The sequence below is a fragment of the Meles meles genome, chromosome 5 (assembly GCF_922984935.1).
Source record: "Meles meles chromosome 5, mMelMel3.1 paternal haplotype, whole genome shotgun sequence".
Classification (NCBI taxonomy): Eukaryota; Metazoa; Chordata; class Mammalia; order Carnivora; family Mustelidae; genus Meles; species Meles meles.
Window position 1 is genome coordinate 157,437,429 of NC_060070.1, and position 19,561 is coordinate 157,456,989.

Genomic DNA, 19,561 nt, shown 5'->3' on the forward strand with positions numbered 1-19,561 from the left:
GGGTGGCCGCGACATGCCCCGAGCGAGAAAGGGCCCTGCTCCACGCGGAACTGGGCGCTGACCAGGGCTGCCCAACGCCGGCCAATTCTCACGAGCGTTCTGCCCAAATCGATCCCGATTTGGGCAGAACGCTCGTGAGAATTGGCCGGAAAACGCCCGGCGAACACGCTTCGGGCACCACAGGGCCGCCGGGCCGCCCCCCCGGGGCCCTGTCCGGGATCGCGTGTCGTCGCGTTCCGGCACCGCCAGGAGGAGCTCCAGGAAGCGTGCCGCGGGGAGGCCGACGCCTCCCGCTCCTCAGCCTCCGGGGGTCCCCTCCCTGGCGCCGGCAGCTGGGGCCGGGCCAGCCCCGAAAGCCGGGCCCGGGCCCGGGCCTGCTTGCTCAGCCTTCCGTTGCCAGGGGCCTGAGCCTGTGGGCCTCCCCATGGGGAACCCTGAGTCCCGCGCCACGAGTCCCCCGACCGTCCCGGCGACAACGGCACCTTTCGCGGCTTCGTCCTAGCCGCGGAGTGAGAGACCAGTCCGTTTCCCCACAGAGGCCAGCCCCCTCCAGGGGCGTCCCGGCCGCCCGCCACGGCGGAGGCGGACGCCCGGCCACGGCGCCTCCATCCACTCTGCGCGGGGAAAACTCCCCGGCGCCGCGGCTGCCGGCCGCGCCCCATCGTCGCGGCTCGTTTTCCGGGTGGCCGCGACATGCCCCGAGCGAGAAAGGGCCCTGCTCCACGCGGAACTGGGCGCTGACCAGGGCTGCCCAACGCCGGCCAATTCTCACGATCGTTCTGCCCAAATCGATCCCGATTTGGGCAGAACGCTCGTGAGAATTGGCCGGAAAACGCCCGGCGAACACACTTCGGGCACCACAGGGCCGCAGGGCGGCCCCCCCCGGGGCCCTGTCCGGGATCGCGTGTCGTCGCGTTCCGGCACCGCCAGGAGGAGCTCCGGGAGGCGTGCCGCGGGGAGGCCGACGCCCCCGCTCCTCAGCCTCAGGGGGTCCCTCCCTGGCGCCGGCAGCTGGGGCCGGGCTAGCCCCGAAAGCCGGGCCCGGGCCCGGGCCTGCTTGCTCAGCCTTCCGTTGCCAGGGGCCTGAGCCTGGGGGCCTCTCCATGGGGAACCCTGAGTCCCGCGCCACGAGTCCCCCGACCGTCCCGGCGACAACGGCACCGTTCGCGGCTTCGTCCTAGCCGCGGAGTGAGAGACCAGTCCGTTTCCCCACAGAGGCCAGCCCCCTCCAGGGGCGCCCCGGCCGCCCGCCACGGCAGAGGCGGACGCCCGGCCACGGCGCCTCCATCCACTCTGGTCGGGGAAAACTCCACGGCGCCGCGGCTGCCGGCCGCGCCCCATCGTCGCGGCTCGTTTTCCGGGTGGCCGCGACATGCCCCGAGCGAGAAAGGGCCCTGCTCCACGCGGAACTGGGCGCTGACCAGGGCTGCCCAACGCCGGCCAATTCTCACGAGCGTTCTGCCCAAATCGATCCCGATTTGGGCAGAACGCTCGTGAGAATTGGCCGGAAAACGCCCGGCGAACACACTTCGGGCACCAGAGGGCCGCAGGGCCGCCCCCCCGGGGCCCTGTCCGGGATCGCGTGTCGTCGCGTTCCGGCACCGCCAGGAGGAGCTCCGGGAGGCGGGCCCCTGGGAGGCTGACGCCTCCCGCTCCTCAGCCTCCGGGGGTCCCCTCCCTGGCGCCGGCCGCTGGGGCCGGTCCAGCCCCGAAAGCCGGGCCCGGGCCCAGGCCTGCTTGCTCAGCCTCCCATGCCAGGGGCCTAAGCCTGGGGGCCTCCGCATGGGGAACCCTGAGTCCCGCGCCACGAGTCCCCCCGACCGTCCCGGCAACAACGGCACCTTTCGCGGCTTCGTCCCAGCCGTGGAGTGAGAGATCACTCCGTTCCCCACAGAGGCCAGGCCCCTCCACGGGCGCCCCGGCCGCCCGCCACGGCGGAGGCGGACGCCCGGCCACGGCGCCTCCATCCACTCTGCTCGGGGAAAACTCCCCGGCGCCGGGGCCGTCAGCCACGCCCCATCGTCGCGGCTGGTTTTCCGGGTGGCCGCGCCATGCCCCGAGTTAGAAAGGGCCCTGCTCCACGCGGCACTGGGCGCTGACCAGGGCTGCCCAACGCCGGCCAATTCTCAGAAGCGTTTTACCCAAACCGATCCCGATTTGGGCAGAACGCTCGTGAGAATTGGCCGGAAAACGCCCGGCGAACACACTTCGGGCACAAGAGGGCCGCAGGGCCGCCCCCCCGGGGCCCTGTACGGGATCGCGTGTCGTCGCGTTCCGGCACCGCCAGGAGGAGCTCCGGGAGGCGGGCCCCGGGGAGGCCGACGGTTCCCGCTCCTCAGCCTCCGGAGGTCCCTTCCCTGGCGCCAGCCCCTGGGGCCAGGCCAGCCCCGAAACCCGGGCCCGGGCCCGGGCCTGCTTGCTCAGCCTCTCGTTGCCAGGTGCCTGAGCCTGGGGGCCTCCGCATGGGGAACCCTGAGTCCCGCGCCACGAGTCCCCCCGACCGTCCCGGCAACAACGGCAACTTTCGTGGCTTCGTCCCAGCCGTGGAGTGAGAGATCACTCCGTTCCCCCACAGAGGCCAGCCCCCTCCACGGGCGCCCCGGCCGCCCGCCACGGCGGAGGCGGACGCCCGGCCACAGCGCCTCCATCCACTCTGCTCGGGGAAAACTCCCCGGCGCCGGGGCCGCCGGCCGCGCCCCATCGTCGCGGCTCGTTTTCCGGGTGGCCGCGCCAGCCCCGAGCGAGAAAGGGCCCTGCTCCACGCGGCACTGGGCACTGACCAGGGCTGCCCAACGCCGGCCAATTCTCACGAGCGTTCTGCCCAAATCGATCCTGATTTGGGCAGAAAGCTCGTGAGAATTGGCCGGAAAATGCCCGGCGAACACATTTCGGGCACCAGAGGGCCGCAGGGCCGCCCCCCCGGGGCCCTGTCCGGGATGGCGTGTCGTCGCGTTCCGGCACCGCCAGGAGGAGCTCCGGGAGGCGGGCCCCGGGGAGGCCGACGCCTCCCGCTCCTCAGCCTCCGGGGGTCCCCTCCCTGGCGCCGGCCGCTGGGGCCGGGCCAGCCCCGAAAGCCGGGCCCGGGCCCGGGCCTGCTTGCTCAGCCTTCCGTTCCCAGGGGCCTGAGCCTGGGGGATTCCGCATGGGGAACTCTGAGTCCCGCACCACGAGTCCCCCCGAACGTCCCGGAGACAACGGCACCTTTCGCGGCTTCGTCCCAGCCGTGGAGTGAGAGATCACTCCGTTCCCCCACAGAGGCCAGCCCCCTCCACGGGAGCCCCGGCCGCCCGCCACGGCGGAGGCGGACGCCCGGCCACGGCGCCTCCATCCACTCTGCTCGGGGAAAACTCCCCGGCGCCGGGTCCGCCGGCCTTTCCCCATCGTCGCGGCTCGTTTTCCGGGTGGCCGCGACATGCGCCGCGCGAGAAAGGGCCCTGCTCCACGCGGCACTGGGCGCTGACCAGGGCTGCCAAACGCCGGCCAATTCTCACGAGCGTTCTGCCCAAATCGATCCCGATTTGGGCAGAACGCTCGTGAGAATTGGCCGGAACACGCCCGGCGAACAAACTTCGGGCACCAGAGGGCCGCAGGGCTGCCCCCCCGGGGCCCTGTCCGGGATCGCGTGTCGTCGCCTTCCGGCACCGCCGGAAGGATCTCCGGGAGGCGTGACCCGGGGAGGCCGACGCCTCCCGTTCCTCAGCCTCCGGGGGTCCCCTCCCTGGCGCCGGCAGCTGGGGCCGGGCCAGCCCCGAAAGCCGGGCCCGGGCCCGTGCCTGCTTGCTCAGCCTCCCGTTGCCAGGGGCCTGAGCCTGGGGGCCTCCGCATGGGGAACCCTGAGTCCCGCGCCACGAGTCCCCCCGACCGTCCCGGCGACAACGGCAACTTTCGCGGCTTCGTCCCAGCCGTGGAGTGAGAGATCACTCCGTTCCCCCACAGAGGCCAGCCCCCTCCACGGGCGCCCCGGCCGCCCGCCACGGCGGAGGCGGACGTCCGGCCCCGGCGCCTCCATCCACTCTGCTCGGGGAAAACTCCCCGGCGCCGGGGCCGCCGGCCGCGCCCCATCGTCGCGGCTCGTTTTCCGGGTGGCCGCGCCATGCCCCGAGCGAGAAAGGGCCCTGTTCCACGCGGCACTGGGCGCTGACCAGGGCTGCCCAACGCCGGCCAATTCTCACGAGCGTTCTGCCCAAATCGATACCGATTTGGGCAGAACGCTCGTGAGAATTGGCCGGAAAACGCCCGGCGAACACACTTCGGGCACCAGAGGGCCGCAGGGCCGCCCCCCTGGGGCCCTGTCCGGGATCGCGTGTCGTCGCGTTCTGGCACCGCCAGGAGGAGCTCCGTGAGGCGGGCCCCGGGGAGGCCGACGCCTCCCGCTCTTCAACCGCCGGGAGTCCCCTCTCTGGCGCCGGCAGCTGAGGCCGGGCCAGCCCCGAAAGCCGGGCCCGGGCCCGGGGTTGCTTGCTCAGCCTTCCGTTGCCAGGGGCCTGAACCTGGGGGCCTCCGCATGGGGAACCCTGAGTCCCGCGCCACGAGTTCCCCCGACCGTCCCGGCGACAATGGCACCTTTCGCGGCTTCGTCCCAGCCGTAGAGTGAGAGATCACTCCTTTACCCCACAGAGGCCATCCCCCTCCACGGGTGCCCCGGCCGCCCGCCATGGCGGAGGCGGACGCCCTGCCACGGAGCCTCCATCCACTCTGCTCGGGGAAAACTCCCCGGCGCCGGGGTCGCCGGCCGCGCCCCATCGTCGCGGCTCGTTTTCTGGGTGGCCGCGCCATGCCCCGAGCGAGAAAGGGCCCTGCTCCACGCGGAACTGGGCGCTGACCAGGGCTGCCCAACTCCGGCCAATTCTCACGAGCGTTCTGCCCAAATCGATCCCGATTTGGGCAGAACGCTCGTGAGAATTGGCCGGAAAACTCCCGGCAAACACACTTCGGCCACCAGAGGGCAACAGGGCCACCCTCCCGGGGCCCTGTCCGGGATCGTGTGTCGTCGCGTACCGGCACCGCCAGGAGGAGCTCCGGGAGGCGGGCCCCGGGGAGGCCGACGCCTCCCGCTCCTCAGCCTCCGGGGGTCCCCTCCCTGGCGCCAGCCCCTGGGGCCGGGACAGCCCCGAAAGCCGGGCCGGGGCCCGGGCCTGCTTGCTCAGCCTCCCGTTGCCAGGCGACTGAGCCTGGGGGCCTCCGCATGGGGAACACTGAGTCCCGCGCCACGAGTCCCCCCGACCGTCCCGGCGACAACGGCACCTTTCGCGGCTTCGTCCCAGCCGTGGAGTGAGAGATCACTCCGTTCCCCCACAGAGGCCAGCCCCCTCCACGGGCGCCCCGGCCGCCCGCCACGGCGGAGGCGGACGCCCGGCCCCGGCGCCTCCATCCACACTGCTCGGGGAAAACTCCCCGGCGCCGGGGCCTCCGGCCACGCCCCATCGTCGCGGATCGTTTTCCGGGTGGCCGCGCCATGCCCAGAGCGAGAAAGGGCCCTGCTCCACGCGGCACTGGGCGCTGACCAGGGCTGCCCAACGCCGGCCAATTCTCATGAGCGTTGAACGCTCGTGAGAAATGGCCGGAAAACGCCCGGCGAACACACTTCGGGCCCCTCAGGGCCCCAGGGCCGCCCCCCCGGGGCCCTGTCCGGGATCGCGTGTCGTCGCGTTCCGGCACCGCCAGGAGGAGCTCCGGGAGGCGGGCCCAGGGGAGGCCAACGCCTCCCGCTCCTCAGCCTCCGGCGGTCCCCTCCCTGGCGCCGGCCGCTGGGGCCGGGCCAGTCCCGAAAGACGGGCCCGGGCCCGGGCCTGCTTGCTCAGCCTCCCGTTGCCAGGGGCCTGAGCCTGGGGGCCTCCGCATGGGGAACCCTGAGTCCCGCGCCACGAGACCCCCGACCGTCCCGGCGACAACGGCACCTTTCGCGCCTTCGTCCCAGCCGTGGAATGAGAGATTACTCCGTTCCCCACAGAGGCCAGCCCCCTCCAAGTGCGCCCCGGCCGCCCGCCACGGCGGAGGCGGACGCCCGGCCCCGGCGACTCCATCCACTCTGCTCGGGGAAAACTGCCCGGCGCCGGAGCCGCCGGCCGCGCCCCATCATCGCGGCTCGTTTTCCGGGTGGCCGTGCCATGCCCCGAGCGAGAAAGGGCCCTGCTCCACGCGGCCCTTGTTGCTGACCAGGGCTCCCCAACGCCGGCCAATTCTCACGAGCGTTCTGTCCAAACCGATCCCGATTTGGGCAGAACGCTTGTGAGAATTGGCAGGAAAACGCCCGGCGAACACACTTCGGGCACCAGAGGGCCGCAGGGCCGCCCCCCCGGGGTCCTGTCCGGCATCGCGTGTCGTCGTGTTCCGGCACCGCCAGGAGGAGCTCTGGGAGGCGGGCCCCGGGGAGGCCGACGCCTCCCAATCCTCAGCCTCCGGGGGTCCCCTCCCTGGCGCCGGCCGCCGGGGCCGGGACAGCCCCGAAAGCCGGGCCCGGGCCCGGGCCTGCTTGCTCAGCCTTCCGTTGCCAGGGGCCTGAGCCTGGGGGCCTCCGCATGGGGAACCCTGAGTCCCGCGCCACGAGTCCCCCCGACCGTTCCGGCGACAACGGCACCTTTTGGGGCTTCGTCCCACCCGTGGAGTGAGAGATCACTCCGTTCCCCCACGGAGGCCAGCCCCCTCCACGGGCGCCCCGGCCGCCCGCCACGGCGGAGGCGGACGCCCGTCCACGGCGACTCCAACCAATCTGCTCGGGGAAAACTCCCCGGCGCCGGGGCCGCCGGCCGCGCCCCATCGTCGCGGCTCGTTTTCCGGGTGGCCGCGACATGCTCCGAGCGTGAAAGGGCCCTGCTTCACGCGGCACTGGGCGCTGACCAGGGCTGCCCAACGCCGGCCAATTCTCACGAGCGTTCTGCCCAAATCGATCCCGATTTGGGCAGAACGCTCGTGAGAATTGGCCGGAAAACGCCCGGCGAACACACTTCGGGCACCACAGGGCCGCAGTGCCGCCCCCCCGGGGCCCTGTCCGGGATCACGTGTCGTCGCGTTCCGGCACCGCCAGGAGGAGCTCCGTGAGGCGGGCCCTGGGGAGGCCGACGCCTCCCGCTCCGCAGCCTCCGGGGGTCCCCTCCCTGGCGCCAGCCCCTGGGGCCGGGCCAGCCCCGAAAGCCGGGCCCGGGCCGGGCCTGCTTGCTCAGCCTTCCGTTGCCAGGGGCCTGAGCCTGGGGCCTCCGCATGGGGATCTCTGAGTCCCGCGCCACGAGTCCCCCCGACCGTCCCGCAGACAACGGCAACTTTCGTGGCTTCGTCCCAGCCGTGGAGTGAGAGATCACTCCGTTCCCCCACAGAGGCCAGCCCCCTCCACGGGGGCCCCGGCCGCCTGCCACGGCGGAGGCGGACGCCCGGCCACGGCGCCTCCATCCACTCTGCTCGGGGAGAACTCCCCCGCGCTGGGGCCGCCGGCCGCGCCCCATCGTCGCAGCTCGTTTTCCGGGTGGCCGCGCCATGCCCCGAGCGAGAAAGGGCCCTGCTCCACGCGGCACTGGGCGCTGATCAGGGCTGCCCAACGCCGGCCAATTCTCACGAGCGTTCTGCCCAAATCGATCCCGATTTGGGCAGAAGGCTCGTGAGAATTGGCCGGAAAACGCCCGGCGAACACACTTCGGGCACCACAGGGCTGCACGGCTGCCCCCCCCGAGGCCCTGTCCGGGATCGCGTGTCGTCGCGTTCCGGCACCGACAGGAGGAGCTCTGGGATGCGGGCCCCGGGGAGGCCGACGCCTCCCGCACCTCAGCCTCCGGGGGTCCCCTACCTGGCGCCGGCCGCTGGGGCCGGGCCAGCCCCGAAAGCCGGGCCCGGGCCCGGGCCTGCTTGCTCAGCCTTCCGTTGCCAGGGGCCTGAGCCTGGGGCCTCCGCATGGGGATCTCTGAGTCCCGCGCCACGAGTCCCCCCGACCGTCCCGGAGACAACGGCACCTTTCGCGGCTTTGTCCCAGCCGTGGAGTGAGAGATCACTCCGTTCCCCCACAGAGGCCAGCACCCTCCACGGGCGCCCCAGCCACCCGCCACGGCGGAGGCGGACGCCCGGCCACGGTGCCTCCATCCACTCTGCTCGGGGAAAACTCCCCGGCGCCGGGGCCGCCGGCCGCGCCCCATCGTCGCGGCTCGTTTTCCGGGTGGCCGCGCCATGCCCCGAGCGAGAAAGGGCCCTGCTCCACGCGGTACAGGGCACTGACCAGGGCTGCCAAACGCCGGCCAATTCTCACGAGCGTTCTGCCCAAATCGATCCCGATTTGGGCAGAACGCTCGTGAGAATTGGCCGGAAAACGCCCGGCGAACACACTTCCGGCACCAGAGGGCCGCAGGGCCGCCCGCCCGGAGCCCTGACCAGGATCGCGTGTCGTCGCGTTCCGGCACCACCAGGAGGAGCTCCGGGAGGCGGGCCCCGGGGAGGCCGACGCCTCCCGCTCCTCAGCCTCCGGGGGTCCCCTCCCTGGCGCCTGCCGCTGGGGCCGGGCCAGCCACGAAAGCCGGGCCCGAGCCCGGGCCTGCTTGCTCAGCCTTCCGTTGCCAGGTGCCTGAGCCTGGGGGCCTCCCCATGGGGAACCCTGAGTCCCGCGCCACGAGTCCCCCGACCGTCCCGGCGACAACGGCACCTTTCGCGGCTTCGTCCTAGCCGCGGACTGAGAGACCAGTCCGTTTCCCCACAGAGGCCAGCCCCCTCCTGGGGCGCCCCGGCCGCCCGCCACGGCGGAGGCGGACGCCCGGCCACGGCGCCTCCATCCACTCTGCTTGGGGAAAACTCCCCGGCGCCGCGGCTGCCGGCCGCGCCCCATGGTCATGGCTCGTTTTCCGGGTGGCCGCGCCATGCCCCGAGCGAGAAGGGCCCTGCTGCACGCGGAACTGGGCGCTGACCAGGGCTGCCCAACGCCGGCCAATTCTCACGAGCGTTCTGCCCAAATCGATCCCGATTTGGGCAGAACGCTCGTGAGAATTGGCCGGAAAACGCCCGGCGAACACACTTCGGGCACCACAGGGCCGCAGGGCGGCCCCCCCCCCGGGCCCCTGTCCAGGATCGCGGGTCGTCGCGTTCCGGCACCGCCAGGAGGAGCTCCGGGTGGCGTGCCCCGGGGAGGCCGATGCCTCCCGCTCCTTAGCCTCCGGGTGTCCCCTCCCTGGCGCCGGCAGCTGGGGCCGGGCCAGCCCCGAAAGCCGGGCCCGGGCCCGTTCCTGCTTGCTCAGCCTTCCGTTGCCAGGGGCCTGAGCCTGGGGGCCTCCCCATGGGGAACCCTGAGTCCCGCGCCACGATTCCCCGGACCGTCCCGACGACAACGGCAGCATTCGCGGCTTCGTCCTAGCCGCGGAGTGAGAGACCAGTCCGTTTCCCCACAGAGGCCAGCCCCCTCCAGGGGCGCCCCGGCCGCCCGCCACGGCGGAGGCGGACGCCCGGCCACGGCGCCTCCATCCACTCTGCTTGGGGAAAACTGCCCGGCGCCGCGGCTGCCGGCCGCGCCCCATCGTCGCGGCTCGTTTTCTGGGTGGCCGCGCCATGCCCCGAGCGAGAAAGGGCCCTGCTGCACGCGGAACTGGGCGCTGACCAGGGCTGCCCAACGCCGGCCAATTCTCACGAGCGTTCTGCCCAAATCGACCCCGATTTGGGCAGAACGCTCGTGAGAATTGGCCGGAAAACGCCCGGCGAACACACTTCGTGCACCACAGGGCCGCAGGGCGGCCCCCCCCGGGGCCCTGTCCGGGATCGCGGGTCGTCGCGTTCCGGCACCTCCAGGAGGAGCTCCGGTAGGCGTGCCCCGGGGAGGCCGACGCCTCCCGCTCCTCAGCCTCCGGGGGTCCCGTCCCTGGTGCCAGCAACTGGGGCCGGGCCAGCTCCGAAACCCGGGCCCGGTCCCGGGCCTGCTTGCTCAGGCTTCCGTTGCCAGGGGCCTGAGCCTGGGGGCATCCCCATGGGGAACCCTGAGTCCCGCGCCACGAGTCCCCCGAACGTCCCGGCGACAACGGCACCTTTCGCGGCTTCGTCCTAGCCGCGGAGTGAGAGACCAGTCCGTTTCCCCACAGAGGCCAGCCCCCTCCAGGGGCGCCCCTGCCGCCCGCCACGGCGGAGGCGGACGCCCGGCCACGGCGCCTCCATCCACTCTGCTCGGGGAAAACTCCCCGGCGCCGCGGCTGCCGGACGCGCCCCATCGTCGCGGCTCGTTTTCCGGGTGGCCGCGCCATGCCCCGAGCGAGAAGGGCCCTGCTGCACGCGGAACTGGGCGCTGACCAGGGCTGCCCAACGCCGGCCTATTCTCACGAGCGTTCTGCCCAAATCGATCCCGATTTGGGCAGAACGCTCGTGAGAATTGGCCGGAAAACGCCCGGCGAACACACTTCGTGCACCACAGGGCCGCAGGGCGGCCCCCCCCGGGTCCCTGTCCGGGATCGCGGGTCGTCGCGTTCCGGCACCGCCAGGAGGAGCTCCGGGAGGCGTGCCCCGGGGAGGCCCACGCCTCCCGCTCCTCAGCCTCCGGGGGTCCCCTCCCTGGCGCCGGCAGCTGGGGCCGGGCCAGCCCCGAAAGCCGGGCCCGGGCCCGGGACTGCTTGCTCCGCCTTCCGTTGCCAGGGGCCTGAGCCTGGGGGCCTCCCCATGGGGAACCCTGAGTCCCGCGCCACGAGTCCCCCGACCGTCCCGGCGACAACGGCACCTTTCGCGGCTTCGTCCTAGCCGCGGAGTGAGAGACCAGTCCGTTTCCCCACAGAGGCCAGCCCCCTCCAGGGGCGCCCCGGCCGCCCGCCACGGCGGAGGCGGACGCCAGGCCACGGCGCCTCCATCCACTCTGCTCGGGGAAAACTCCCCGGCGCCGCGGCTGCCGGCCGCGCCCCATCGTCGCGGCTCGTTTTCCGGGTGGCCGCGCCATGCCCCGAGCGAGAAAGGGCCCTGCTGCACGAGGAACTGGGCGCTGACCAGGGCTGCCCAACGCCGGCCAATTCTCACGAGCGTTCTGCCCAAATCGATCCCGATTTGGACAGAACGCTCGTGAGAATTGGCCGGAAAACGCGCGGCGAACACACTTCGTGCACCACAGGGCCGCAGGGCGGCCCCCCCCGGGGCCCTGTCCGGGATCGCGGGTTGTCGCGTTCCGGCACCGCCAGGAGGAGCTCCGGGACGCGTGCCCCGGGGAGGCCGACGCCTCCCGCTCCTCAGCCTCCGGGGGTCCCCTCCCTGGCGCCGGCAGCTGGGGCCAGGCCAGCCCCGAAAGCCGGGCCCGGGCCCGGGCCTGCTTGCTCAGCCTTCCGTTGCCAGGGGACTGAGCCTGGGGGCCTCCCCATGGGGAAACCTGAGTCCCGCGCCACGAGTCCCCCGACCGTCCAGGTGACAACGGCACCTTTCGCGGCTTTGTCCTAGCCGCGGAGTGAGAGACCAGTCCGTTTCCCCACAGAGGCCAGCCCCCTACAGGGGCGCCCCGGCCGCCCGCCACGGAGGCGGACGCCAGGCCACGGCGCCTCCATCCACTCTGCTCGGGGAAAACTCCCCGGCGCTGGGGCCGCCGGCCGCGCCCCATCGTCGCGGCTCGTTTTCCGGGTGGCCGCGCCATGCCCCGAGCGAGAAAGGGCCCTGCTGCACGCGGAACTGGGCGCTGACCAGGGCTGCCCAACGCCGGCCAATTCTCACGAGCGTTCTGCCCAAATCGATCCCGATTTGGGCAGAACGCTCGTGAGAATTGGCCGGAAAACGCCCGGCGAACACACTTCGGGCACCACAGGTCCGCAGGGCGGCCCACCCCGGGGCCCTGTCCGGGATCGCGGGTCGTCGCGTTCCGGCACCTCCAGGAGGAGCTTCGGGAGGCGTGCCCCGGGGAGGCCGACGCCTCCCGCTCCTCAACCTCCGAGGATCCCCTCCCTGGCGCCGGCAGCTGGGGCCGGGACAGCCCCGAAAGCCGGGCCCGGTCCCGGGCCTGCTTGCTCAGCCTTCCGTTGCCAGGGGCCTGAGCCTGGGGGCCTCCCCATGGGGAACCCTGGGTCCCGCGCCACGAGTCCCCCGACCGTCCCGGCGACAACGGCACCTTTCGCGGCTTCGTCCTAGCCGCGGAGTGAGAGACCAGTCCGTTTCCCCACAGAGGCCAGCCCCTCCAGGGGCAACCCGGCCACCCGCCACGGCGGAGGGGACGCCCGGCCACGGCGCCTCCATCCACTCTGCTCAGGGAAAACTCCCCGGCGCCGCGGCTGCCGGCCGCGCCCCATCGTCGTGGCTCGTTTTCCGGGTGGCCGCGACATGCGCCGAGCGAGAAAGGGCCCTGCTCCACTCGGAACTGGGCGCTGACCAGGGCTGCCCAACGCCGGCCAATTCTCACGAGTGTTCTGCCCAAATCGATCCCGATTTGGGCCGAACGCTCGTGAGAATTGTCCGGAAAACGCCCGGTGAACACACTTCGGGCACCACAGGGCCGCAGGGCGGCCCCCCCCGGGGCCCTGTCCGGGATCGCGGGTCGTCGCGTTCCGGCACCGCCAGGAGGAGCTCCCGGAGGGGTGCCCCGGGGAGGCCGACGCCTCCCGCTCCTCAGCCTCCGGGGGTCCCCTCCCTGGCGCCGGCAGCTGGGGCCAGGCCAGCCCTGAAAGCCGGGCCCGGGCCCGGGCCTGCTTGCTCAGCCTTCCGTTGCCAGGGGCCTGAGCATGGGGGCCTCCGCATGGGGAACCCTAAGTCCCGCGCCACGAGTCCCCCGACCGTCCCGGCGACAACGGCACCTTTCGCGGCTTCGTCCTAGCCGCGGAATGACAGAGCAGTCCGTTTCCCCACAGAGGCCAGCCCCCTCCAGGGGCGCCCCGGCCGCCCGCCACGGAGGCGGACGCCAGGCCACGGCGCCTCCATCCACTCTGCTCGGGGAAAACTCCCCGGCGCCGAGGCTGCCGGTCGCGCCCCATCGTCGTGGCTCGTTTTCCGGGTGGCCGCGCCATGCCCCGAGCGAGAAAGGGCCCTGCTGCACGCGGAACTGGGCGCTGACCAGGGCTGCCCAACGCCGGCCAATTCTCACGAGCGTTCTGCCCAAATCGATCCCGATTTGGGCAGAACTCTCGTGAGAATTGGCCGGAAAACGCCCGGCGAACACACTTCGGGCACCACAGGGCCGCAGGGCGGCCCCCCCCGGGGCCCTGTCCGGGATCGCGGGTCGTCGCGTTCCGGCACCGCCAGGAGGAGCTCCGGGAGGCGTGCCCCGGGGAGGCCGACGCCTCCCGCTCCTCAGCCTCCGGGAGTCCCCTCCCTGGCGCCGGCAGCTGGGGCCGGGCCAGCCCCGAAAGCCGGGCCCGGGCCCGGGCCTGCTTGCTCAGCCTTCCGTTGCCAGGGGCCTGAGCCTGGGGGCCTCCGCATGGGGAACGCTGAGTCCCGCGCCACGAGTCCCCCGACCATCCCGGAGACAATGGCACCTTTCGCGGCTTCGTCCTAGCCGCGGAGTGACAGACCAGTCCGTTTCCCCACAGAGGCCAGCCCCCTCCAGGGGCGCCCCGGAAGCCCGCCATGGCGGATGCGGACGCCCGGCCACGGCGCCTCCATCCACTCTGCTCGGGGAAAACTCCCGGGCGCCGCGGCTGCCGGCCGCGCCCCATCGTCGCGGCTCGTTCTCGGGGTGGCCGCGCCATGCCCCGAGCGAGAAAGGGCCCTGCTGCACGCGGAACAGGGCGCTGACCAGGGCTGCCCAACGCCGGCCAATTCTCACGAGCGTTCTGCCCAAATCGATCCCGATTTGGGCAGAACGCTCGTGAGAATTGGCCGGAAAACGCCCGGCGAACACACTTCGGGCACCACAGGGCCGCAGGGCGGCCCCCCCCGGGGCCCTGTTCGGGATCGCGGGTCGTCGCGTTCCGGCACCGCCAGGAGGAGCTCCGGGAGGCGTGCCCCGTGGAGGCCGACGCCTCCCGCTCCTCAGCCTCCGGGGGTCCCCTGCCTGGCGCCGGCAGCTGGGGCCGGGCCAGCCCCGAAAGCCGGGCCCGGGACCGGGCCTGCTTGCTCAGCCTTCCGTTGCCAGGAGCCTGAGCCTGGGGCCCTCCCCACGGGGAGCCCTGCGTCCCGCGCCACGAGTCCCCCGACCGTCCCGGCGACAACGGCACCTTTCGCGGCTTCGTCCCAGCCGTGGAGTGAGAGATCCATCCGTTCCCCCACGGAGGCCTGCCCCCTCCATGGGCGCCCCGGACTCCCGCCACGGCGGAGGCGGACGCCCGACCACGGCGCCTCCATCAACTCTGCTCGGGGAAACCACCCCGGCGCTGGGGCCGCCGGCCGCGCCCCATCGTCACGGCTCGTTTTCCGGGTGCCCGCGACATGCCCCGAGCGAGAAAGGGCCCTGCTCCACGCGGAACTGGGCGCTGACCAGGGCTGCCCAACGCCGGCCTATTCTCACGAGCGTTCTGCCCAAATCGATCCCAATTTGGGCAGAACGCTCATGAGAATTGGCCGGAAAACGCCCGGTGAACACACTTCGGGCACCACAGGGCCGCAGGGCCGCCCCACGGGGGCCCTGTCCGCGATCGCGTGTTGACGCGTTCCGGCACCGCCGGGAGGAGCTCCGGGAGGCGGGCCCCGGGGAGGCCGACGCCTCCCGCTCCTCAGCCTCCGGGGGTCCCCTCCCTGGCGCCGGCCGCTGGGGCCGGGCCAGCCCCGAAAGCCGGGCCCGGGCCCGGGCCTGCTTGCTCAGCCTTCCGTTGCCAGGGGCCTGAGCCTGGGGGCCTCCGCATGGTGAACCCTGAGTCCCGCGCCACGAGTCCCCCCGACCGTCCCGGCGACAACGGCACCTTTCGCGGCTTCGTCCCAGCTGTGGAGTGATAGATCAATCCGGTCCCCTAGAGAGGCCAGCCCCTCCACGGCTGCCCCGGCCGCCCGCCACGGCGGAGGCGGACGCCCGGCCAAGGCGCCTCCATCAACTCTGCTCAGGGAAAACTCCCCGGCCCCGGGGCCGCCGGCCGCGCCCCATCGTCGCGGCTCGTTTTCCGGGTGGCCGCGACATGCCCCGAGCGAGAAAGGGCCCTGCTCCACGCGGAACTGGGCGCTGACCAGGGCTGCCCAACGCCGGCCAATTCTCACGAGCGTTCTGCCCAAATCGATCCCGATTTGGGCAGAACGCTCGTGAGAATGGCCGGAAAACGCCCAGCGAACACACTTCGGGCACCACAGGGCCGCAGGGCCACCCCCCCAGGGCCCTGTCCGGAATCGCATGTTTTCGCGATCCGGCACCGCCAGGAGGAGCTCTGAGAGGCAGGCCCCGGGGAGGCCGACGCCTCCCGCTCCTCAGCCTCCGGGGTTCCCCTCCCTGGCGCCGGCAGCTGGGGCCGGGCCAGCCCCGAAAGCCGGGCCTGGGCCCGGGCCTGCTTGCTCAGCCTTCCGTTGCCAGGGGACTGAGCCTGCGGGCCTCCCCATGGGGAACCCTGAGTCCGGCTGCATGAGTCCCCCGACCGTCCCGGCGCCATCGGCCCCTTTCGTGGCTGTGACAGAGCTGGGGAGCGACAGATCCATTTGTTCCCCCAGAGAGGCCAAGCCCATCCCGGGCGCCCCGGCCTCCCTCCAAGGAGGAGCCAGATTCCCGACCACAGCCCCTCCATCAACTCTGCTCGGAGCAAGCTCCCTCGTGCTGAGGCCCTGGCCGGGCCCCGTCGTCTCGGCGCGTTTTCTGGTGGCTGCGACATACCCCGAGCGGGAAAGGGTCCTGGGCCACGCAGAACAAGGCGGTCCCCATGGTTGTCCAACGCCAGCCAATTTTCATGAGCGCTCTGCCCAATTCGATCCCGATTAGATACGGACCCTCAACTCTATTGTGATATAATCATCGAGAAATCAGGAAAAAATATTCAATGTAACAAAAGACATTCTCCTCAATCAATGGTGCTGGGGAAACTGGACAGCGATATGTAGAAGAATGAAACTCGACCATTCTCTTACACCATACACAATGATAAACTCGAACTCGATAAACGAGCTCAACGTGAGACAGGATTATCTCAGAATCCTAGAGGAGTACATAGGCAGTAACCTCTTCGATATCAGCCACAGCAACTTCTTTCAAGATATGTCTCCAAAGGCCAAGGAAAGAAAAGCGAAAATGAACTTTTGGCACTTCATCAAGATCAAAAGCTTCTGCACAGCAAAGGGAACAGTCCACCAATCAAAAGGCAACCCACGGAACGGGAGAAGATATTTGTAAATGACAGTTCAGACAAAAGGTTGATATCCAGGATCTAGAAAGAACTTCTCAAACTCAACACACACAAAACAGATAATCATATCCAAAAATGGGCAGAAGATATGAACAGACACTCCTCCAACGAAGACATACAAATGGCTATCAGACACAGGACAAAATGTTCATCATCACTAGCCATCAGGGAGATTCAAATGAAAACGACATTGAGATACCACCTGACACCAGTTAGAAAGGCCACAATTAGCAAGACAGGAAACAACGTGTGTTGGAGAGGATGTGGAGAAAGGGGAACCCTCTTACACTGTTGGTGGGAATGCAAGTTGGTGCAGCCACTTTGGAGAACAGTGTGGAGATTCCTCCAGAAATTAAGAATACAGCTTCCCTATGACCCTGCAATTGCACTGCTGGGTATTTACCCCAAAGATACAGATGGAGTGAAAAGAAGGGCCATCTGTACCCCAATGATTATAGCAGCAAAGGCCTCGGTCGCCAAACTGTGGAAAGAACCAAGATGCCCTTCAATGGACGAATGGATAAGGAAGATGTGGTCCATATACAAGATGGAGTATTATGCCTCCATCAGAAAAGATGAATACCAACTTTTGTAGCAATATGGACGGGAGTGGAAGAGATTATGCTGAGTGAAATAAGTCAAGCAGAGAGAGTCAATTATCATATGGTTTCACTTATTTGTGGAGCATAACAAAGAACAAGGAGGACATGGGGAGATGGAGAGGAGAAGGAAGTTGTGGGAAATGGGAAGGGGAGGTGAACCATGAGAGACTACGGACTCTGAAAAAGAACCTGAGGGTCTTGAATGGGTGGGGAGTGGGAGGTTGGGAGAACAAGGTGGTGGGTATTAGGGAGGGCACGTGTTGCATGGAGCACTGGGTGTGGTGCAAAAATAAGGAATACTGTTACGCTGAAAAGAAATAATATAGATAGATAGATATTGAAGGTGAAAAAAAAAAGGAATGTGCTGAACCTACAGAGCAGAAGAAACGAGAATGCCTCCCTGACGCCACCCCCAATACCGGCGCCCCTGAGGAGCAGGAATGAGGAGTCTCACGGTCCTGCAGACTCACGTCCTCAACTCAGGCATCGGGATTGGTCATCACTGTGCCGGCAGATCCGGGCCGCCATGCCCCTGTGACCTAAACCTAACCCTCGGTTGGGTGTTCAGGCTTCAGTCCCCAGAGGACTGGCTCCCTAGCCCTCCAGACTGGGGACCCCATATTCCCAACGTAGGACTCTGGCTGCCACCCATGATGAAACTTGACCACATGGACCTTTGCAGAACGCTCCTTGCCGGAGAAACCTCCATGACCCCTAAAGCCAACCACACCTTCTGAGCACCCCCACACCACAATTCCTTAGCCTTACAGGCCGCCAGAACAATGCCCTCAGCCCAGCCCTCCAGAGAGCCTGAGTCCGTGCTGGCACATCAGGCCTGCCATTCTCCCAGGACCAAACCCTAACCCTAGGTTGGGTGTTCAGGTTCTAGAACCCTGACACCCAATTCCACCCATGGGTGGGAGCACCAAACTGATGGCATGACTCAGCTTCTCAACCAGCAGGAGATTCCATTTGGTGCTCTCCAACACCCTCAGAGCCCTAGGAACCGGCCAAGCTTCCCTGAGGCCATTCCCGCCATCTTTGCACCTCCAGGCCAAAAACCCAGGGCCTGAGAAGCCTCCGGAGCCCTGCCCTCAACTCAGCCCTTCAGTGAGCCAATATCTGTGCTGGCAGATCCCACATGCCTTCTCCCTAAGACATAACCTTAATGCTAAGCCTAACCCTAATACTAACTCTAGCCCAGGTTGTGTGTTCAGGCATCCCTCCTCCATAGCCTGGTCCCCCAAACGGCCAGATGAGGGACCCCTGAGCTGCACCCCATAATTGCGCCTGATCCCAGGAGGAAACCCTGCCCTTTAGAAATGTGTTGAACCCGCAGAGCGGGAGAAACCTGCATGCCTCCCAAAGGCCACTGCCACTTCTGGCACACCCAAGGACCAGGAACCAGGACTCTCACAGTGCTACAGACTCGCGCCCTCAACTCAGGCATTGGGAAGCATCACCACAGCGCCATCAGATCGGGGCTGCCATGCCCTTACAACCCTAAACTAACCCTAGGTTGGGTGTCAGGCTTCTGTCCCCTGAGGACTGGACCCCTAGCCCTCCAGACTGGGGACCCTGGATTCCCAATGCAGGACTCTGGCTGCCACCCACGATGAAACTGGACCATATGATCCTGTGCAGTATGCTCCTGGCCACAGAATCCTCCATGCCCCCTAAAGCCACCCACGCCTTCCAAGAAATGCCACACCACAAACCCAGAGCCTGACAGGCCACCAGAGCAATGCCCTCAACTCAGCCCTCCGGAGAACCTGAGCCGCACTGGCAGGCCTGCCATTCTCCCAGGACGAAACCCTAACACTAGGTTGGGTGTTCAGGCATTGGACCCAGAGGCCTGACACCCAATTCCTCCCATGGGTTGAGCATCAGACTGTCGGCAGGACTCAGTTCTCAGCCAGGAGGAGACCTTTTCATTTGGTGTTCTCTCACACCCTCAGAGCAGTAGCAACCAGCCATTCTCCCTTGAGGCCATTCCCACCAGCTTTGCTCCTCCAGGCCAAGAACCCAGGGCCTGAGGAGCCTCCTGAGTCCTGCCCTCAACTCAGCCCTTGGGTGAGCCCGTATCTGTGCTAGCAGATCCGACATGCCCTGTCCCTAAGCCTAACACTAACCATAATACTAAACCTAGCCCAGGTTGTGTGTTCAGGCGTCCATACTCTGACTCCTGGTCCCCAAGGCCCCAGATGGGGGACCCGTGAGCGATACCCCATCATTGAACCTGACACCAGGAGGAAACCATGCTGTTTAGAATTGTGCTGAACCCACAGAGCGGGATAAATTTGAATGTCTCCCTGAGGCCATCCCACTTCCAGCGCCCCCAAAGACCAAGAACCAGGAGTCTCATGGTCCTGCAGACACACGCTCTGAACTCAAGCATTGGGATGGGCCACCACAGCGCCAGCAGATTGGGGCTGCAATGCCCCTACAACCTAACCCTCACAGCAGGACTCACCCTCTCAGCCAGAAGGTGACCTTTCATTTCGTGCTATCTAATGCCCTGAGAATTGTAGAAACTGGCATGCTCCCCTGAGGCGATTTCCAACATCTTTGCCCGTACAGCCCAAAACCCCAGTGCCCGAGGAGCCTCCTGAGTCCCACCCTCAACTCAGCCCTTGGGTGAGCTGATATCTGTGCTTGCATATCCGACATGCCTTGTCCCTAAGACATAACCTTAACCCTAATCCTAATACTAACCCTAGCCCAGGTTCGTGCTCAGGCATCATCCTCCCACAACTGGTCCTCAAAACCCCAGATAGGGGACCCCTGTGTTGCACCCCATAATTG